Genomic DNA, 23,283 nt, shown 5'->3' with positions numbered 1-23,283 from the left:
GGAGGGGGAGTTCCACCCATTGGGGATCTGTTGGGTCAGAATGTAACCATTTCACTGTGTCGGTTACATCTGAGTTGCGAAAAGGCAAGCAGTACTGCTTTCTCCACCCTCACAGGCCAGGGACTCTGTGCTCCCTGTTCAAGGAAATCACCGTTTCCTTAGTTCACTCTCCTTATGTGTGTTGTAGCCTGATCTATGAATCTGATATTCATTGTGTTGGTTACTTAAGAATTTCCAGTGATCACTCTGAGGTTTGACAAGTTCTTGTCCCGAGATCAGGCCCAGTATTGTTAGAATTACTGTTCAGTTGGGAACCCCGAAGGGCACAGCTGCAGCGCTCACTCTTTAGGAACCTGTGTGTATTTGTAATAGTTTATTAGTACATTTAGCAAAGTCACAAACACTCTAACCCAGCAAGGTAGATAGAGATAATACAGAACATGCATCAGAACATCCATTTACTCATGCCATCCCTTGCAGAACAAACTGAAATGTTAGCCATCATCTTCCTCATCACCATCACCTTCCTCATCATCACCAGTGGCCATCATCCTGGCACCTCCCAAGGGCTGTATCTCGCTCTCCTCTTGCCCCCACGCTGGGATACAACTTTTATAACATGTTATGCTGACACCACTCTGTCTAATGCATATTCAGCAAGGTTTCTCCCCTCTTCCTTATTTGTATTCCTCACATTACTAATGTTGGGAGGCCCTTCTCCTATAGGTTAGGATGTTAATGATCTCAACTTATTATCATATACGTCAGTTTGTTGCCATGGCACTCTTGTAGTAACACATCTGCAGACGTTCCCGTCCTAAAATATCCAAAAGCCAATGTTAGCTCATGTTCCTGTGGCTGGCTGGTGGTGTTATGGACAATCCCCCCTCTTATACACTCTGTTCCCAGTTCCCCCAAACTCAGGGGTGATCGTCAGGCCATTCATGTGTGCCAAAGTGTATAGACCTCAAGCCTATATTTGTGTGTGTCTGTTTTAGCACACGAGACAGGTCTGTAGTTTTCCTTGCATTACTGCTGAATAAAATAAACGCTAACGCTAGCTCTATGGGCTACAGTGTGCAGCCTTCGGTTCTGGAGTTCAGAAAGGAGCCATTCCCCAGGACACAGGCCATGACTCCAGATGGTGACTTACACCTGGTAACCAGCTGTTTAGAGCAAGGATGAGTAGAAAAGTCCAGTAAATGAGGAATTCCATGCCTGTTGCTAAGTGCAACTCTTCTCCTCTCGAAGGAAGGGAGCACTTTATTCATCCAGGTTTGTGATTTCAGTTGAAGCCCCAGACTTTCCCTGCTGGTTAAATGACAGGAAATAAAAGGTAGGAATAAATGGTCATTTTTCAGAATGGAGAGAGGTAAACAGCAGTGTCATAGAATATCAGTGTTGGAAGGGACCTCAGGAGGTCATCTAGTCCAACCCCCTGCTCAAAGCAGGGCCAATCCCCAATTTTTGCCCCAGATCCCTAAATGGCCCCCTCAAGGATTGAACTCATAACCCTGGGTTTAGCAGGCCAATGCTCAAACCACTGAGCTATCCCTCCCCTCCGGTGGACATCCCCCAGATGCCCACCAGGGATCCGTACTGAGACCTGTCCTATTCAACATATTCATAAATGACCTGGAAAAGGGGGTGACACTGTGGTGACAAAGTTTGCAGACTATAGAAAACTACTCAAAATAGTTAAGTCCAAAGCAGGCTGCGAAGAGTTACAAAGGGACCTCACAAAACTGGGTGACTGGGCTACAAAATGGCAGATGAAATTTAATGTTGATAAATGCAAAGTAATACACATTGGAAAACATAATCCCAACCATACATACAAAATGATGGGGTCTAAATTAGTTGTTGCCACTCAAGAAAAAGATCTTGGAGTCATTGTGGATAGTTCTCTGAAAACATTCACTCAATGTGCAGCGGCAGTCAAAAAAGGGAACCGAATGTTGGGAATCATTAGAAAAGGGATAGATAATAAACTAGAAAATAATCACTTTCTTCTTCAAGATGTGTTGCTCATGTCCATTCCATTCTAGGAGCGCGTGTGCCCACATGCACGGCCATCTGAGATTTTTGCCTTAGCAGTATTTGTAGGGTCACGCTCTTGAGTGCCGCTCTCACGCATCAGTATATTAGGCGCTGCCGGCCCTACACCCTCCCAGTTCCTTCCTACTGCCCGTGGTGGTTAGTCAGAGTGCCTTTCCCTTGCCTCTCAAGGGCTCGAGTCTTAGGCCTTGTAAATAGTTTACAAGTAGTTAGTTAGTAAGTAGTTTTTAAGCCCTGCTCTGACTGCAACAGCCCTATGACCCCCATAGCAGCTGCCTCAAATGCTTGGGGGAATCACATGTGAAGGAGAAGTGTCGCATCTGTAAGAACTTTCGTCCCAGAACTCAGAAAGAGTGAGACCATCTTTCTCATGGAAGCTGCTGTCCGCCCGGCGTCTGAGCCTTCTGGCTAGACTCTGCCCCAAGCACCTTGGCACACAGCACACCCCTGGCACCAGAGCCTAAGAGGAAGTCGAAGAAGGGTGACTCCCTGGCACTGAGCAAGAAGGGCAAAGGGCCCAGTTCAGGCCAACAGCCCACATCAGAGCCACATGGGGACGCCCCACACCGATGTGTCCCCTTAGTCCCCCAAGGAATCTTCCACTGACTCCAGGGAACAGTAGGGGACGCAGACTGGTGACAGGGTCGATGCCTTTCCAGGCTCTCCCGGCTCCCAGAGAGCAGAGGCCTCTATCAGGACCGCATGTGTCGCAGGTCACAGGCAAAAGCTCCTGGTGAGGGCAAACCAGCCGTAAAGACCGCCCAGAGGGTGGGCGAATGATGCCAGTCTCCAGAGATGAGACAGTGCTCTGCATGCTCCAGGTCTCTGTCTTCTGCGGGATGACCTAGATCTCTGGCACCGCACTCACCGTCTCCACCTTCTCGATGCGGGTCGTCTAGAGGAAGGCACCGGTCACCATATCGCCAGCACCAATCATCCTTCCACCAGCTGTCTCTCGGTGCAGATCCCAGTCTCCTAGACCGCGGGAGCAGTCTGCGTCACGGTACTGATCCCCCTGTCCCCAATCCACCTACTTGAGACACCGGTCTCCTGTGGCGACAGACGCAAGCTTCAGTGTCCCCTCCGTGGTCACCAGAAGGTGAATTCCTCTAGTTCAGAAAGGAAATTCAGCACTTTAACGCGACAGCATCAGCATGATTGGGCACCTGAGGCTGCATCGACCTCCGTGATGCCGTCAGGGCAGCGAGGCCAGTGGTTGGTGCAACAGACCTACTGGGGCGTGTGGGGCATGCCTGTGGTGCTCATGCCTCAGTCAGTCCATTACTTGGCCACCGCCTCAGAGCAGCAACCAGTGGCACTGAGCTCGGTGCGCGAGGCGCATTCGGAGGCTAGGGGAGAGGAGCAAGCGCCCACCCCAAAACCCTCTTCCCCTTCCCCGGTGACCCATTTGTCGTCGTTGTCCCCAGATGAGGGTGTGGCAGGCCCCTTCCACGCCAGCCCGCCGGACAATTTTAAAGAACATCAGGCCCTGCTTCATAGGGTGGCTACGAACTTGGACTTGGAAGTGGAGGAGATGGCCAAACAGGGGGATGCCCTGTTCTATGTGCTCTCGACCTCTACCCCCACCTGTGTTGCATTATTAGTACATGGTGGGGTCCTAAAAATAGCAAAAGCCCTTTGGCAAACTCCTCCTTCCATCCCTCCCACTTCCAAGAGGGCAGAAAAAAGGTATTTTGTCCCTGCCAAGGGGTTCAAATATTTGGCCTTGCTGGTCATCTTGGCAGCCAATGAGAAGGACGGATGGGGGCAAACCACTTCAGCCCCCAAGAATAAAGAGGCCAAGAGGCTGGACATCTTTGGGAGACAGATTTATTCAACTGCCAGCCTTCAGTTCCAGGTGGCCAACCCCCAGGCTCTCTTGGAGAAGTACAGTTTCAACTTATGGGACTCCCTCTGTAAGTTCAAGGACTCAGTGCCCCAGGACTCGGTCCAGGAATTCAGGGCCCTGGAGGAGGAGGGTATGACGGCTGCAAGGTGCACCATCCAAATGGTATGGGACGTGGCCAATTTGGCAGTTAGGGTGGTCACATTGGCGGTGGTCATGAGGCGCAGATCCTGGCTTCAGACCACTGGCCTGTCCCAGGAAATGCAGACCTCGATCCAGGATCTTCCCTTTGATGGGAATGGTCTCTTTGCAGAGCACTGACAAAAGGCTGCACAGACTGAAGGACACTCAGGCCACCCTTTGCTCGCTGGGTCTGCATACGCCGCAGTCAGCAAGGAAGCAGTTCCGGTCGCCCCTGCCACCAAGGCCTTGGCAGCCTCAACAGGGGCCTACAAGGAGAAGGGATAGGGTCATGAGTTTTAATTGTTGCCGCCCTTCCTCCTCCCACTCCCCTGCACAGCCCATCCCATCGAAGCCTCACGAGAGCCAGAAGTGCTCGTTTTGAGGGCGCACTCAAGGGCGACGCCCCAGTCATTTCTCCGGATCCGCCACATCCTTTCCTTAACCGTCTTCATCCCTACCGTTCGGCCTGGTCGCAAGTCACCTTGGACCGTTGGGTGCTAGAAATTGTATCTTGGGGCTACACCCTGCAATTCTTGGCTGCTCCCCACCCCTTCCCTGTCGCTCTGCCGGGACCCTTCTCACGAACAACTCCTCGTTCAAGAGGTTGAGAACCTCGTGTAGCTGGGGGCAGTGGAGGAGGTCCCCTGTGACAGGAGGGGAAAAGGGTTCTAAGACCCATTCTGGACCTGCAGTGCCTCAACAAGTCTCTCAAAAAGTTGAAGTTCTGCATGGTCTCTCTGGCCTCCATCATCCCCTCCCTGGATCTGGGAGACCGGTACACCACCCTTGGTCTGAAGGATGCTTTATTTCCATATCTCCATCTTTCAAGGTCGCAGATGATTCCTCTGTTCTGTGGTGGACAGGTGCCATTTCCAGTTCACAGGGCTGCCCTTTGGTCTCTTGTCTGCTCCGAGGGCCTTTACAAAAGGTATGGCACAGTGGCTACTTACCTCAGGCATTGAGGGGTTCAGGTCTATCCATATCTCAACGATTGGCTCATCAAGGGCAGATCTTGGGGACAGGTGCAGAGGAGCCTCGAACTGGTTAGTTCCACCTGCTGCGATCTGGGCCTGTTGACCATAAACTAGGGGTATGTCTACACTACGGAATAAGGTCGAATTTATAGAAGTCGGTTTTTTAGAAATCGGTTTTATATATTCGAGTGTGTGTGTCCCCACAGAAAATGCTCTAAGTGCATTAAGTGCATTAACTCGGCGGAGCGCTTCCACAGTACCGAGGCTAGAGTCGACTTCCGGAGCGTGGCACTGTGGGTAGCTATCCCACAGTTCCCGCAGTCTCCGCTGCCCATTGGAATTCTGGGTTGAGATCCCAATGCCTGATGGGGCTAAAACATTGTCGCGGGTGGTTCTGGGTACGTATCGTCAGGCCCCCGTTCCCTCCCTCCCTCCCTCCCTCCCTCCGTGAAAGCAAGGGCAGACAATCGTTCTGCGCCTTTTTTCCTGAGTTACCTGTGCAGACGCCATACCACGGCAAGCATGGAGCCCGCTCAGGTAACTGTCACCGTATGTCTCCTGGTGCTGGCAGACGCGGTACTGCATTGCTACACAGCAGCATCAACCCATTGCCTTGTGGCAGCAGACAGTACAGTACGACTGGTAGCCGTCATCGTCATGTCCGAGGTGCTCCTGGCCACGTCGGCCAGGAGCGCCTGGGCAGACATGGGTGCAGGGACTAAATTTGGAGTGACTTGACCAGGTCATTCTCTTTAGTCCTGCAGTCAGTCCTATTGAACCGTCTTATGGCGAGCAGGCAGGCAATATGGATTGCTAGCAGTCGTACTGTACCATCTTCTGCCAGGCAGGCAAGAGATGAGGATGGCTAGCAGTCCTACTGCACCGTCTTCTGCCGAGCAGCCGTGAGATGTGGATGGCATGCAGTACCTCTGCACCGTCTGCTGCCAGCCAAAGATGTAAAAGATAGATGGAGTGGATCAAAACAAGAAATAGACCAGATTTGTTTTGTACTCATTTGCTTCCCCCCCTCCCCTGTCTAGGGGACTCATTCCTCTAGGTCACACTGCAGTCACTCACAGAGAAGGTGCAGCGAGGTAAATCTAGCCATGTATCAATCAGAGGCCAGGCTAACCTCCTTGTTCCAATAAGAACAATAACTTAGGTGCACCATTTCTTACTGGAATCCTCCGTGAAGTCCTGACTGAAATATTCCTTGATGTAAAGCCACTCCCTTTGTTGATTTTTAGCTCCCTGAAGCCAACCCTGTAAGCCGTGTCCTCAGTCGCCGCTCCCTGCGTCAGAGCAACAGCAAACAATCGTGCATCTGAGTTGAGAGTGCTGTCCAGAGCAGCCACAATGGAGCACTCTGATGGGGCTAAAACATTGTCGCGGGTGGTTCTGGGTACATATTGTCAGTCCCCCGTTCCCTCCCTCCGTGAAAGCAAGGGCAGACAATCGTTTCGCGCCTTTTTTCCTGAGTTACCTGTGCAGACGCCATACCACAGCAAGCATGGAGCCCGCTCAGGTAACCGTCACCATATGTCTCCTGGGTACTGGCAGACGCGGTACGGCATTGCTACACAGTAGCAGCAACCCATTGCCTTGTGGCAGCAGACGGTACAGTACGACTGGTAGCCATCCTTGTCATGTCCGAGGTGCTCCTGGCCACGTCGGCTGGGAGCGCCTGGGCAGACATGGGCGCAGGGACTAAATTTGGAGTGACTTGACCAGGTCATTCTCTTTAGTCTTGCAGTCAGTCCTATTGAACCATCTTATGGTGAGCAGGCAGGTGATACGGATTGCTAGCAGTCCTATTGCATCATCTTCTGCCGGGCAGGCAAGAGATGAGGATGGCTAGCAGTCCTAATGCACCATCTTCTGCTGAGCAGCCATGAGATGTGGATGGCATGCAGTCCTTCTGCACTGTCTGCTGCCAGCCAAAGATGTAAAAGATAGATGGAGTGGATCAAAACAAGAAATAGACCAGATTTGTTTTGTACTCATTTGCTTCCCCCCCTCCCCCGGCTAGGGGACTCATTCCTCTAGGTCACACTGCAGTCACTCACAGAGAAGGTGCAGCGAGGTAAATCTAGCCATGTATCAATCAGAGGCCAGGCTAACCTCCTTGTTCCAATAAGAACAATAACTTAGGTGCACCATTTCTTATTGGAACCCTCCGTGAAGTCCTGCCTGAAATACTCCTTGATGTAAAGCCACCCCCTTTGTTGATTTAAGCTCCCTGAAGCCACCCCTGTAAGCCGTGTCGTCAGTCGCCCCTCCCTCCGTCAGAGCAACAGCAGACAATCGTTCCGCGCCTTTTTTTCTGTGCGGACGCCATACCAAGGCAAGCATGGAGGCCGCTCAGCTCACTTTGGCAATTAGGAGCACATTAAACACCACACGCATTATCCAGCAGTATATGCAGCACCAGAACCTGGCAAAGCGATACCGGGCGATATTCATGACTTGCTTTCCCCTGCCCTGAGGCACATGAATACCAAGATGAGAGCAGCCCTCACAGTTGAGAAGCGAGTGGCGATAGCCCTGTGGAAGCTTGCAACGCCAGACAGCTACCGGTCAGTTGGGAATCAATTTGGAGTGGGCAAATCTACTGCTGGGGCTGCTGTGATGCAAGTAGCCCACGCAATCAAAGATCTGCTGATATCAAGGGTAGTGACCCTGGGAAATGTGCAGGTCATAGTGGATGGCTTTTCTGCAATTGGATTCCCTAACTGTGGTGGGGCCATAGACGGAACCCATATCCCTATCTTGGCACCGGAGCATCAAGCCGGTGAGTACATAAACCGCAAGGGGTACTTTTCAATAGTGCTGCAAGCTCTGGTGGATCACAAGGGACGTTTCACCAACATCAACGTGGGATGGCCGGGAAAGGTACATGATGCTCGCATCTTCAGGAACTCTGGTCTGTTTCAAAAGCTGCAGGAAGGGACTTTCTTCCCAGACCAGAAAATAACTGTTGGGGATGTTGAAATGCCTATATGTATCCTTGGGGACCCAGCCTACCCCTTAATGCCATGGCTCATGAAGCCGTACACAGGCAGCCTGGACAGTAGTCAGGAGCTGTTCAACTACAGGCTGAGCAAGTGCAGAATGGTGGTAGAATGTGCATTTGGACGTTTAAAGGCGCGCTGGCGCAGTTTACTGACTCGCTTAGACCTCAGCGAAACCAATATTCCCACTGTTATTACTGCTTGCTGTGTGCTCCACAATATCTGTGAGAGTAAGGGGGAGACGTTTATGGCGGGGTGGGAGGTTGAGGCAAATCGCCTGGCTGCTGGTTACGCGCAGCCAGACACCAGGGCGGTTAGAAGAGCACAGGAGGGCGCGGTACGCATCAGAGAAGCTTTGAAAACCAGTTTCATGACTGGCCAGGCTACGGTGTGAAAGTTCTGTTTGTTTCTCCTTGATGAAACCCCCACCCCTTGGTTCACTCTACTTCCCTGTAAGTTAACCATCCTCCCCTCGATCATCGCTTGCAGAGGCAATAAAGTCATTGTTGCTTCACATTCATGCATTCTTTATTCATTCATCACACAAATAGGGGGATGACTACCAAGGTAGCCCAGGAGGGGTGGTGGAAGAGGGAAGGAAAATGCCACACAGCACTTTAAAAGTTTACAACTTTAAAATTTATTGATTGCCAGCCTTCTTTTTTTGGGCAATCCTCTGTGGTGGAGTGGCTGGTTGGCCGGAGGCCCCCCCACCGCGTTCTTGGGCGTCTGGGTGTGGAGACTATGGAACTTGGGGAGGAGGGCGGTTGGTTACACTGGGGCTGCAGTGGCAGTCTGTGCTCCAGCTGCCTTTGCTGCAGCTCAACCATACAGGTTTGGTCCTCCAGCAGCCTCAGCATTGAATCCTGCCTCCTCTCATCACGCTGCCGCCACATTTGAGCTTCAGCCCTGTCTTCAGCCCGCCACTTACTGTCTTCAGCCCGCCACCTCTCCTCCCGGTCATTTTGTGCTTTCTTCCACTCTGACTTATTTGCCTCCACGCATTCGTCTGTGCTCGGTCAGTGTGGGAGGACAGCATGAGCTCGGAGAACATTTCATCTCGAGTGCGTTTTTTTTTCTTTCTAAGCTTCACTAGCCTCTGGGAAGGAGAAGATCCTGTGATCATTGAAACACATGCAGCTGGTGGAGAAAAAAAAAGGGACAGCGGTATTTAAAAAGGCACACTTTATAAAACAGTGGCTACACTCTTTCAGGGTAAACCTTGCTGTTAACATTACATACATAGCACATGTGCTTTCGTTACAAGGTTGCATTTTGCCTCCCCCCACCGCATGGCTACCCCCTCAACCCTCCCCCCTCCCCGTGGCTAACAGCAGGGGACATTTCTGTTTAGCCACAGGCAAACAGCCCAGCAGGAACGGGCTCCTCTGAGTGTCCCCTTAAGAAAAGCACTCTGTTTCAACCAGGTGACCATGAATTATATCTCACTCTCCTGAGGATAACACAGAGAGATAAAGAGCGGATGTTGTTTGAACGCCAGCAAACATGCACTGCAATGCTTTGTTGCACAATGATTCCCGAGTACGTGTTACTGGCCTGGAGTGGTAAAGTGTCCTACCATGAAGGACGCAATAAGGCTGCCCTCCCCAGAAACCTTTTGCAAAGGCTTTGGGAATACATCCAGGAGAGCCGCGAATGCCAGGGCAAAGTAATCCTTTCACATGCTTGCTTTTAAACCATGTATAGTATTTTAAAAGGTACACTCACCAGAGGTCCCTTCTCCACCTGCCGGGTCCAAGAGGCAGCCTTGGGTGGGTTCGGGGGGTACTGGCTCCAGGTCCAGGGTGAGAAACAGTTCCTGGCTGTCGGGAAAACTGGTTTCTCCGCTTGCTTGCTGTGAGCTATCTACAACCTCATCATCATCTTCTTCGTCCCCAAAACCTGCTTCCGTATTGCCTCCATCTCCATTGAAGGAGTCAAACCACACGGCTGGGGTGGTGGTGGCTGAACCCCCTAAAATGGCATGCAGCTCATCATAGAAGCGGCATGTTTGGGGCTCTGACCCAGAGCGGCCGTTCGCCTCTCTGGTTTTCTGGTAGGCTTGCCACAGCTCCTTCAGTTTCACGCGGCACTGCTTCGGGTCCCTGTTATGGCCTCTGTCCTTCATGCCCTGGGAGATTTTGACAAAGGTTTTGGCATTTCGAAAACTGGAACAGAGTTCTGATAGCACAGATTCCTCTCCCCATACAGCGATCAGATCCCGTACCTCCCGTTCGGTCCATGCTGGAGCTCTTCTGCGATTCTGGGACTCCATCATGGTCACCTCTGCTGATGAGCTCTGCATGGTCACCTGCAGCTTGCCACGCTGGCCAAACAGAAAATGAGATTCAAAAGTTTGCGGTTCTTTTCCTGTCTACCTGGCCAGTGCATCTGAGGTTGAGAGTGCTGTCCAGAGCGTCACAATGGAGCACTCTGGGATAGCTCCCGGAGGCCAATACCGTCGAATTGTGTCCACAGTACCCCAAATTCGAGCCAGCAAGGCCGATTTAAGCGCTAATCCACTTGTCAGGGGTGGAGTAAGGAAATCGATTTTAAGAGCCCTTTAAGTCGAAATAAAGGGCTTCATCGTGTGGACGGGTGCAGGTTTACATCGATTTAATGCTGCTAAATTCGACCTAAAGCCCTAGTGTAGACCAGGGCTTAGTGTAGACCAGGGCTAAAAGAAATCAACCTTAAGGCTGGAGCAAAGAATAGAGTTCGTTGGGGTGGTTCTCAACTCCACGCAAGCCAGAGCCTTCCTTCCAGAGGCATGTTTCCAGGCCATGTCAGACCTGATCTCCCATATGGAAAAACTACCTGCTCACCACGGCTCACACCTGCCTGTGGTTGTTAGGCCACATGGCCACGTGTACGTACCTGGTCCAGGAAGCCCACCGCCATCTCTGGCCACTGCAAGCGTGGTTGGTGTCGGTCTTCATCTCCAACAGACACGATCTAGATTGGGTGGTATGCGTGCCGGTTTACATCTGATAGTCTGTAGATTGGTGATTGAGCCCCAAATTGGTGTGGGAGGGAGTTCCCTTCGCGACCCCGGCCCTGTTGCTGACCCTGATTTCTGATGCCTCGGACCTGGGCTGGGGAGCCCAATGGGAGCTGAGCACGCAAGGCCGCCTTGTCGTGGGACAATCAGGGAGCTCAAAGCGGTTTGCCGGGCCTGCTAGGCTTTCCTGCCCTATGTGAAGGGCAAGGTAGTGCAGGTTCTGACAGACAATACTGCGGCGATGTGTTACCCTTTGCCAAGAAGCTCTCCACCTTTGGGGCTTGTGTGTGTGGCATGCCATCCATCTGTTGGCCATGCATCTGCCTGGAGCCAAGAACGTGGTAGCAGATTGCCTCAGCAGGACCTTCTCGTCTCATCATAAGTGGTTGCTCCACCCGGAGGCGGTCAGCATTATCTTCCGGAGGTGGGGGACTCCACAGGTGGACCTGTTCACATCCCATCAGAACAGGAAATGCCATGCGTTCTCATTCCGGGGATTGGACAGGGGCTCCCTGTCAGACGTCTTTCTGCTCCCATGTTCGGAGGCTCTGATGTATGCCTTCCTGCCGGTATCACTAATCCACAGAGTCCTCATGAAGAGTAAACAGCAGAGGGCAAAGGCTATTCTGGCCGCTCCTGCATAGCCTTGGCAGCAAGGGTTCAGCCCGCTGATAAACCTTTCAGTGGTCCCCCCACAGCAGCTGTCTCTCTGGCTAAATGCAGACGAACAGAATGCTCAGCCCAGGCCCAGCAGGTTTTGCTGGGTAGCAGAGAGCCCTCCACCAGAGCAACCGACTTGGCCAAGTGGAAGAGGTTCCCATGCTGGGCCTCAGACCGGGGTATCCGGACTGAGTAGGCCTCACTGCAGGTGATCCTGGACTATCTTCTGCAGCTCAAGCTGCAGGGGTTGTCCTTATCTTCAATCAAAGTCCACTTGGCTGCTATTTCTGCCTTCCACCCTCTGCTCCAGGGCAAGTCAGTTTTCACTCACGACATAACGGTCTGGTTTTTGAAAGGTCTGGAGCCTCTCTACCCAGGGATCTGGTCCCTCCCTGGGACCTGAATTCTCATGCTGTCATGGCTCATGGGTCCTCCCTTCGAGCCTTTAGCTCCCTTCTCCTCCTCCTCCTCCTCCTCCTGGAAAGTTTCTTTCCTGGTTGCAATAATGTGTGCCCATAGGGTCTCTGAGATCAGGGTGCTTACTTCAGAGCCACCCTATACAGTGGTCTACAAGGACAAGGTCCAGCTGTAACTGCATCCAGTGTTCCTGCCCAAGGTGGTTTCACAGTTTCATACCAGCTAAGACATATACTTACCTGTCTTCTTTCCGAAGCCTCACAAATCAGAAGAGGAGCACAAATTGCACACCCTGGACATCAGGAGGGCGCTTGCCTTCTACATCGACAGCATCAAGCCATTTTGTAAGTCAACGCAATTGTTGGTTGAAGTGGCAGACAGGATGAGAGGTCACCCAGGGTCTTCACAGAGGATTTAGTCCTGGATCACAGCCTACATCTGTTACTGCTATGACCTGGCAAAAGTGCCTCCATTGGTGACCGTGACTGAACACTCGACTAGGGCTCAGACTTTGTCGGCAGCCTTCCTGGCCCAGGTGCCATTTCAGGATATCTGCAGGGCTGCTACTTGGTTGTCTATACAGACGTTTACATTTCATTGTGCACTCACCAAGCAAGCCCAAGACAATGCTGGCTTTAGCAGAGCAGTGTTGCAAGCCCCATGACTGTGAACTCTGAGCCTGCCACAGGGATACTGCTTGAGAATCACCTAGAATGGAATCGACATGAGCAAGTACTCGAATAAGGCAAAACCGTTACCTACCTTGCATAATTGTTGTTCTTCGAGATGTGTTGCTCCTGTCGATTCCATTACCCATCCTCCTGCCCCTCTGTCGGAGTTACTGGCAAGAAGGAACTGGGAGGGCGTAGGACCGGCAGCGCCTGATATACCAATGCATGAGCGTGGCACTCCAGAGGGCGCCATTGCCAACCCTACGGATACTACTAAGGCAAAAATCTTCTGCTGCACATCTGGGCACGTACACACCTAGAATGGAATCGACATGAGCAACACATCTCGAAGATCAACAGTTATGAAAGGTAGGTAACCGTTTTATATGAATCCATGGTATGCCCACACCTTGAATACTGCATTCAGTACTACTTCACACAATGCACAGACAACTTGTAGAACTCATTGTCAGGGGATGATGTGAAGGCCAAAACTAAAATGCGGTTCAAAAAAGAACTACATACGTTCCTGGAGGCTAGGTCCATCAATGCCTGTTAGCCAGGATGGGCGGGGATGGAACCCCATGCTCTGGGTGTCCTCAGCCTCTGATTACCAGAAGCTGGGAGTGGACGACGGGATGGATCACTCGATAATTGTCTGTTCTGTTCATTCCCTCTGGTGTACAAGGCACCTGCTGCTGTCAGCAGACAGGACACTGGGCTAGATGGACCATTGGTCCAACCCAGTATGGCTGCTGCTATGTTCTGATGCTGCCCTGTAACTGGAACAATTTCCCTCCTTGTTTTACCCTGTGACTGTTTTTTGTTCTCCTCCTGCTGGGGGTTTTATGTCATGCATGCTGAGGCAATAATTATCCTGTTCTCTCCTACTGACTGAGTCTTACTGAGGTAGTGGTGGGGCTTGGCCCCTGGAAGGCTCCATGGCATAAAGGTGCAATTACCCAGAGCAGGCTGGTGAGGAGTGGAGATACATTTATTTTTTCTGTTGCTGTAGTAGGTGCTCTGGTGTAATGCAGCATTTCTGTGGCTGGGGGTGTCCTCCCTGATGAGATTTGAGTGAAATACTAGGCTTCTTTCCCCCCAGCCAAAAAGACATGAAATGTGTAAGTCTTTCCTCTAGAGCGCATGCTTATGAAACCAAGTATCAGGGGTTAGCTGTGTTAGTCTGTAACCACAAAAACAACTAGGAGTCTGGTGGCACCTTAAAGACTAACAGATTTATTTGGCCATGAGCTTTCATGGGTAAAACGCCACTTCTTCAGTTGCATGCATGCATCTGAAGAAGTGGTGTTTTACCCACGAAAGCTTATGCCCAAATGCATCTGAAGAAGTGGGTGTTTCACCCAGGAAAGTTTATGGCCAAATAAATCTGTTAGTCTTTAAGGTGCCACCAGACTCCTTGTTGCTTATGAAACGTCTCCACGTGGGAGTCTCCTTGTCTGAACACAGGCTCTTGCTTCTGTTACCAGACACATGTCTATGCACCAGCTCTTCTTGTTCAGTGATGCAAGGAGGCTGGTTACTAGCCTGAGGAGTCTCTCACTGGCTGCTTCGTAAAACATCATAGCAAAACGGAGGAGGCAGGGCTGGTCCTGGAAGGCTGTGGACTTAAGAACAGCAGGTCTCTGCTTCAGCGTCTCCCAGCAGCTCAAAGAAAAAGCTGAAAAAGAAGCAGATCATGCAACTGCATGTCTTATTGGAATCTTCCAGGCTTGTGAAATGGTGCTGTCCTCAGAGACCTTTTACTATTCCCCAGGCTCCCTGGGGAGGGTGGGTGAATATTATTACTCTAGATCAAACCCTTGCAGAAGCGGAACCTGTACAGTCTTTGACATGCAGCCTTTTGCTTGGAGGCATTGTGGTAGGGAGGAGACCTATATTTGGAAGAGATTTTACTCCTCCATGAAGTGTACATGCTGAGCAGGTCCCCGAAGGTGTTGGGTACCCTTTTCCCTGAAAAGAATAAAGCTGGATTCACCTTTGACAACTATAGAGCGTTCATCAGCCCTGCAGAATAACTGTAACCCCTAAAGTTCAAATGAGCTTGTGTGGGAAGGCAGAGAATGAAGCCCCTGGAATGTGCAGGAGGAGCATTTGTTCTCTTGAACAGAATGCTCTGTATGCACAGAAAACAGGTACCTCCTTTCTGCCGCTGTATCATATCTGGGGACTGTAAGCAAATGGTCACATGTGAACTCTCTCCTCCCAAACACCAGCACGCTCTGCTCTCTTCAACGGAAACAAAGCTAAGACGCATTCTCCTAGCCCTGAAGGAAGCTTAGCAGTCCAGTAGTGGGGAGGAGGTCAGAACTGAGGGGAACAGTGGAGCAGTGCACTGCACAGGATGGGCAGGACTGAGATGACAGTGGGTGCTCTAAAGCAAGATTGAAGGGCATCTAGAGAGCTGTTGGAGTCTTCACAGCCCTTTCACAAAGGCTGTCTGGCTTTAGCTGGTGCTTTCCGTTCCTTGCTTCCCTGAATTCTGAAACTTGCTAAAGAGATAGAGAAACAAATATTTTTGCTTGGTAATGTATTTTACTTGTGTGGGTCTAATGCTAAATATCATGGAAGCTTTTCCATTGACCAACCCATATCACTTCTTACTCGACACTGTGGTTGGAAGCACTCGGGTTCGGGGCAGACCTCTCTCTCTCTCTCTCTCTCTCCCATGTTACCTGGGTGTGAACATTCTTCTCCATCCTAGGGGTTTTGTTGCTTCTCTCTCTGTCTTCCAGTGGTGTCCATGACTGCAATGGCTCTTCCCTTCAGCTAACAGGCTGGCTGAGTGAGGCTACATTGCCATCTGTGTCCTGCACTCAGAGCTGGGTTGGCACATCTGATTGCCACGCAGTTGCACCGTTTCAGAGACCTCTGACATGAAAGATTTAACCTATCTTCCCTTCGCATGCCATCCTCGTCTTGGTCTTAGTGGAGGCTGCTTCTTGGGTCACCTCAGTGCTGCTATATTGATTGACCAGCAGCTGGCACCTTCTCATTCCATACTCTTCTGTCTTCTAGATCAGTAGTTTTCAAACTTTTTTCTGGGGACCCAGTTGAAGAAAATTGTTGAAGCCTGCGAGCCAACAGAGCTGGGGATGAGGGGCTCGGGGTGCTGGAGGGTCTCAAGGCTGGAACAGAGGGTTGTAGTGTGGGGTGAAGGCTGCAGGTTGGGGCCAGGAATGAGGGGTTCAGGGTGTGGGAGGGGGCTCAGGGCTGGGGCAGGGGGTTGGGGCCCAGGAGGGGGTCTGGGCTAGGGGTGCAGGCTCTGGGGTGGGACCAGGGATGAGGGGTTTGGGCTGCAGGAAGGGGTTCCAGGTTTCGGGGGCCTCAGGGCTGGGGATTGGGGCACGGGGTAGGGGTATGGACTTACCTCTGGCGATTCCCGGTCAGTGGCACAGCCGGGGTGCAGAGACAGGCACCGTGTCCTGGCACAGTGGACTACACTGTGCCCCGGAAGCTGCCAGTACCAGGATGGATACACACACGGCAGCACACGGAGCCCCGTGGCCTCCCTGCCTAGAAGCTGGTCCTGCTGCTGGCCACTTCTAGGGCGCAGCACAGTGTCGGAGCAGGTAGGCACAAGCCTGCCTTAACTGGGCAGCACCGCTGACAGGACTTCTAACGTCTTTACATCCACCAGCCTAAAGATGGGTTCCATTGTCGCTCTGCTTGCTTCTCCTGCTGCTGCTGCTTAGTGTGTTTTGTAATTTTAGTCTCTGGGTTGGCCATCCTTGTCCATTTCTGATCTGAGCTGGAGACAGGAATGCATAGAGGGTCTGTTCCTGGATCCTGGTAGCTGACTGTTTATCATTCAGTCCCCTATTGTGATAGCTCAACTTCAGCTCTGTCCTCTTTACTATCTAAATATCCTGTCAGCTTTGGGGTGTCCCTCCCATGTCCCCCTCCCCTTAAATATCCTGTCTGCTTTGCGGTGTCCCTCCCATGTCCCCCTCCCCTTAAATATCCTGTCTGCTTTGCGGTGTCCCTCCCATGTCCCCCTCCCCTTAAATATCCTGTCTGCTTTGCAGTGTCCCTCCCATGCCTTCCCTTCCCCTTAAATATCCTGTCAGCTTTGGGGTGTCCCTCCCATGCCTCCCCTTCCCCTAAAAGAGACAAGTTTCAGATGAGCATTGCTGAGTCTGGCACATAAGATGCAGGTTTAGAACAGGTGTGAACAGGCAGAGTACTTTGTTTCACGTGGTTACTTGGCGAAGTTGGGGTGCCTAGTCTGGTGCCTGAATGTCCCACTTTTAGGCTGCTTCTCACACTTCCTCAGAATGATATTGCCCTCACGTTTCCACCCATTGGGAAGCCTTTGCCACTGGATTCCTTGGGAATGTATCATTTTCTCTTTTATTAAGTGAGAGAGAAAATCTCTGTTTTTCCCCTGGCTTCCAGTTTGCAGTGACCAGACTCCTCCAGATTAGCAACAAACCTCCACATGCATCTTTGTGAAATGTACAGTGAGGCCATTAGCACAGAACTAATGTACTCTGTTTTAGGTCACTGAGCAAAAGCAAGATCTGGCTGAGCAAAGCGATGTGATATTTCAGTCCACCCTCCATTATTAAACAACTTGAACAGGATTTGAACTCCTGTCAAGGCAGGTACTTTATCCCTGGGGCATTGATCAGCCAGCAGAATTTAGAGCTGTGACATTGGCCATCACCAGGCACCTTCAGGATTCCACAAGGGCAATAGAAACATATGACAAATGGTGCTCGCCACACTGAAATAAAGGTTGTAAAGTTTCAGGTGGGTTCCATAGCTCCTACCCACAACTTCAAGCATAGTAGTGTCGGTGGCCATAAGATGAGCCATGCCCCATGTTTTGCTGCTTTAGCAAAACTGAGGACAAGGGGAAAGAACTTTTTACATTTCAGCTATGTCGATGCACTCTTTGCCTCTTTTTGTGTGCTGTGGTTGTGATTGGGGGGATGAATTCGGGGCTTGAACGGCAGTAGAGGTTGCACAGCAAGTGGAACTTGCACTGATCGAACATTATGTGAAATGATGCTATGGGAGAACTCAGAGGGAAGCAGAGAACCATTAATGTGGAATCCTGCTCTCCTGGGCACACAGTGGCAGGCAGGAAGAATGGGCCTCTGTTGCTGGGGGAGGAGGGGAGGAAAACTGCTGTGCAAAGCCAGGAGCTGATGTGGGTGTCCCCCTCTCCCCTGTTTCAGGATTGGTTGCTCAGGTGGCTGTCTGAACTTAAATAGACAGCATGTCGACACACACACACTACCCAACGCACACTGTCTCTCTCACATATACACTCCCCCCCACGCTTCAGTTGAAAAGCAGCTGGCAATCTACTAGGATGCCCACGGAACGATTTGATTGAGAAACCTAAATCAAATGATACTGTACCTGTCCCATGAGGCATTGCAGACCCTTCCTAAAGCACCCTGCGGCCAGTTGCATAGTGGGATAGCTACCCATAGTGCACGGCTCTCTGTGTCAATGCAAGAGCTGTTAGTATGGATGTGCTCTGCCGACACAAGGAGCTAGTGTGGACATGCAACAGCGGTTTAATTAAACCGGCATAACTTTTGTCAATAAAACTCTAGTGCAGACAAGGCCTTCGATTGTAAAGCCCTCTGGTAGCTAAAGTCCTCCTCCAGCCGAAGGGGATTTGCAGAAGGCCACAGAGAGTGTACTTTCAGGCCTCTCCTGCCCCAGGCTCCCTCATGGAGCTGGGCCCTCGTTTATATTCTCCAGCTGGGACTCAGACCCAGTCACTGGCTGCTGCCCAGCTGGGTTAGCTGTTTCCCAGCGCCTCCCTGCTGGCCACCTCTCAAGAACAGGGCTGGCTGCTCCCAAACCCTTGAAAGGAGTGACCACCCGGTTACAGGGTAATATCAGTGTGATAAATTGCAGCACCATGTAATATAAATGGATCGTGTACTTTCGACTGTCTCACCTGCCCTCTGCCAACCATTGGATTGCACCTCCCCAGGGCTTGTTAGAACATCCCAAACAGCTGCTGTTTTTAAATGTACCTGCCACACTAATGCATCTTTCTTTTCCCTTCTCATACAGAATCCGTCCCCCCCACCCCCAAAAGAAAACCACTGGGCTCAGACCAAGGATAGTCCTGATTCTCTCCTGCATCAGCGATTATCTTTGTCTACATAAATACATCACAGTTTTAAAGTTGATCATGTCACTGCCCATGGTTACAAACAGTAGCACTCCCCATTTAGCAAGGGAAGTCCCATTGATTTGTCGTGGTCCAGCACTCATTCCTAGCCCTAGAGGGCCCTGGGAGACCTGATTACACATTCATTACATTTTTATGGGCAGAAGTGCTATTTTAGGTATTTTAGTAGTTTAAAATGTATTATTTATATTTTTTTTGCCTCTGAGCTCTTTGCATTTGGTTTCATGGTAACAAGCACTTTGCTTTCTGGGTGGGAGATACCAAAAAATGGTCCCAGTAACTTTTAATGAACACACTGAACCAGTCTGAAAACAGTTTCTCTGTTGCACACAGCATATATGGGATGGTGGGGGCGCTGGAGGTTTCAGCGATGCTCAGAATGAGCTACGTAATTTTTATTCATGGCTCTGCCACTCATGCATACTGCACCCATCCCAAACTCGCCACACCATCATTCAGATCTCTCACATGCACATCTTCCACTGTCATCAATGGCAGCTGTGTATACGTAGCTTAAGAGAGAACTGGGCTGGAAAGTATTAAAAGTTTCAGCATTTGGTGTGGTGAGGTTTATGCTGCAGATCCAAACTCTCCTCTGTTCCTTGGCTGGGGTAAATGGTAATGGCTCCAGTGGAGCTGTGGCAGAGTACAAACAGATCTGTCCCTGGGGGAAGGAGAAGAGGTGTCCCTGCTGGTTGCCAGTGTTCTTGGTTCTGGTTGCCCCAGGGTTCACTGTCATGTTGCACAAATTTATTTGAGCATTAGCTTTCGTGAGCTACAGCTCAGCTCACGAAAGCTTATGCTCAAATTGGTTAGTCTCTAAGGTGCCACAAGTCCTCCTTTTCTTTCCCAGTAAATAGTTATCTACGTCTGGGAATATGTGCTTCCAGCCATCAATGGGGGAAACTGTTACTCCACTTTCTGATTTATTTGTATTACAATAGTGCCTAGAGGCCTTAGCTGAAATCAAGGCTCCACATACGCATAGCAAGAGAATCTTGGCTGCATAGCTTCCAGTCTAAAGACACAGGCAGACAGAGGGTGAGGGAGGAAACAGGCATAGAGAGCTGAAGTGACTTGCTTGGTGAGCTTCTCTGTCCCCAATATCAGTGTCATGATATTCCTCTACCCTTTAAACCCCAGAATAACCACACTTTGTGCAGCGATGCGTTTTGTAGCAAGCGTGTTAATATCCACGAATGCTCTTTCCAGTCTCACATTGAGAGAAAATTCCCTGCAGATGATTGCATTTTCAGAAGCCGTGTAAAATACTTGTGCTAAGACCCCAGAACCCAGTTTGCTTCTCCAGAGCAGGAACTACTCTTGCTAACTTGATTTGAGTCACTGTTTACTTCCTGCAGCATCGTCTAGTCTGCTTTTTATTTTCTGTGGGGTTTAGAATGATTTCTGCCTGCCATTTCTAAGATTACTGCTGTTGTGCTCGGGGGCGGTGGGGGGGGGGGTGATGATTCATAGGGAAGTGTTGTGTTTTCTGCTCATTTGTTTGTGGTTACCGAAGGCAAAATTCTGCACTCCAGTCCCAATGTAGATATTCTGCTCTCCTTTCATGGGTGGCTGCTTGTTTTTCCTCCATAACTTCTCCTTCCCATCACAATACAAGTGTTCCTGTTCATCTCTCTCTCCTATTCCCAAAGGCCAGCCCTTGGTCCCACCACCGCATCATCCCCAACTCATCAAACACGCTGGGTAAACCATTTCCATAAGTCCCTCTGCTTGGTATAGAACCCAGGTCTCCTAAGTCCCGTGTCCTTCCACAAGACCAATTTTCTACTCCAGTCATAACCTGTATTGTGCTCCCGCTGCAAGTGTTGATACAAAGGATAAGGCAGTGGCCAACTGGGCCCCCTTACCTTTCATCCTCCCATTGAAAACTCTCAGCCCACCTAAAGCTAGGCAAACGTGTCAGACTTCCGATGGATAGTAATGTCTGTTAGGTGTGATTTTTTTATGACATTTTTATACCAGCCAAAGCCCTAATGTAAAAAGTGCTTTTGCAGGTATAGTTTTTGTTCAGGGAACCTGTATAAAAGCTGTGCTGGCAAAAGCAATCTTTTGTTGATATAAACTGTGTCTCTGCTAGGAGAGTTTCCTGGTATAGCTATGTACTAGTAAATCTTTTCTAGTGTAGACCATGCCAACACATCAGGTCAAAAGGCAGCTGCTAAGATCCTTCTCTCTCCAAGTCTGACCACATCGTCTCCCTCTGAATCCCCCCGTCATTTCTAGTTTTCACCATGTAAAGGTGGAGCTTCTTGTTCTGTTCTTCAAGGCCCTTCACGTTTCTTCCCCTCCCTACTTATTCAGTCTTCTCCCTTATCCCATTGCCTGCCCCGGCATCCTCTAGTCCACCAGTGATTCTCGACTTGGCTGGCCACTGTCTGCTTCCTCGCATATTCCTTTGTTCATGGAACAGCCTGCCTTTCAACAGGGCTGTAAGGCCAGAGCCCCCTCCTTCAGATGGCTCTCAGTACTCACTTCGCCTGGAAGTCCATAAGGAATTGACCAGCCCAAAACTTGGTAAAGGCATTGCTGTGTATGGCTGATAAATCCCTCTGTTTTGTAGAAAGGAGTTACCTAACAAGCTTAGCGCCTACCATCCCCATGGCCAGTTTGCTGTAGGTTGTATCCTGCTCCTCCTGCTGCTGGCTATTTGTCATCTTAGACGTTAAGGTCTTTGGGACAAGGACTATCTGGTGCACAGCACCTAGCACAAAGGGGCCCTGATCCTGACTGTGACCTCTGGAGTTAGGAAAAGAGATTTGGGGATACTTTATGGCAGTCTCTTAGGACGTGATGTTGCCTCATTAGAATACTCACATGGTCAGGAAAACAGTAAATACAGTGAGATCTGTTTCCATCATCACTGGCTCAGAGGCATATTTCCAGCATCTGGAAACACACTTTTTTTTTTTGCTGTCGTTAAATAAAAGAAAGCACCTTTAACTGTTTGAACAAGGAATCTCTCCCTGCTTTGTATTGTCTGTTAATATACAGGTGCTCTTCCTCTAGTAACTTCGCTAATTACCATTGGAAGGTTGTTCTAATCGATACCTTTAGATTAGATGGTCGGGATATTTAAATGTAGAATTTGCTGTGGGCTGCAAGCTTTCCTCTATTGGAGACTGCAAGTATTTTATCATTTCTGGAGGGGTTATTTGGCTGTTTTAAGAGCAATTTGATAAGTTAACTTCCATGGAGAGCGCCATCTACCATTATGGTTTGTGTGTGCTAATACTACTGCAAGGGGCCCTCTGGAAGTGCCTGTAAATGGAGAATGAGTGGTTTTGGGTTTGGATATCATTCTGGCCCTGCTTGAAGTGCTTTATTGCACTAGGGCAATTTGGTGTGGCTGTGGTGGGCTGCATTTCTCTCCATGGGTGCCAGACAGTATTATCAAGTGCCGTCACAATCTCAAGTATATTTTGACATGGATGCTTTTTTTTAAAAAATGTTTTTGAGCACTGATTAGTCGTGTAGTATCTAGTCGTAAGATATGCCTACATCTGTCTTGTGGAACAATCTTAGCCCTGGTCTACGCTGGGGGTGGGGTCGACCTAAGATACGCAACTTCAGCTATGCAGATAGCATAGCTGAAGTCAGCATATCTTAAGTCGACTTACCTGCCTGTGAGGACGCTGCCGCGCCCCTGTCGACTCCGCTTCCGCCTCTCGCGAACTGGAGTTACGGAGTTGACGGGGAACGTGTTCGGGGATCGATTTATTGTGTCGAGACGAGACATGATAAATTGATCCCCAATAGATCGATCACTACCCACAGGTTTCAATTAGTTTCCTTACCTTTTTTGTGTGAGTTAAAATCTGTTCATCCACTTCTTATTGTTTATCTGGTATTTTTTTCCTGTTATACGGGGTGGGGATTATGTGGTGTCCAAAACTTCCAGAGGCCTTCCTGTTCGGTTACTGGTGTTTGAATTTAAGCTGTACTTTGATTAGTGGGTTAACATTCAAATCTGCAGAGAGCTAGAGATTTCCTCTTCCCTGTGTAATTCCTGGGGAGAGAGGTAGAGGGTGGTTGTTTCTGTATTTTTTGTATTACTTGTTTGGACCCTGCGTTGATACTGAGATCTCACAGACAACTGTTTCTTAGCTTACCATTTTCACAAGCTAGTTATTTAAGTCTGTTGTGCCAGTGGTCTTGCTGATACTGTATAGATGGGAATCGAATATAAACTGCCCTGGAAGATCTGTATGTCTCATCTCTTGTGTCTCTCCTCCCCACCCCCCCTTTTTTTCT

At 50.0% G+C, this 23,283-nt stretch overlaps 1 protein-coding gene across 18 annotated transcripts in view; it reads left to right on the top strand.

Moving 5' to 3' along the window:
- The window catches only part of CAMK2G (calcium/calmodulin dependent protein kinase II gamma), a 173,379-nt gene that overhangs the window by 129,075 nt on the left and 21,021 nt on the right, over window positions 1–23,283 (top strand). The gene's annotated exons all lie outside the window — the stretch shown is intronic.

The sequence above is a fragment of the Lepidochelys kempii genome, chromosome 7, assembly GCF_965140285.1.
Source record: "Lepidochelys kempii isolate rLepKem1 chromosome 7, rLepKem1.hap1, whole genome shotgun sequence".
Lineage (NCBI taxonomy): Eukaryota > Metazoa > Chordata > Testudines > Cheloniidae > Lepidochelys > Lepidochelys kempii.
This window is presented reverse-complemented; position numbering and strand designations above follow the sequence as displayed.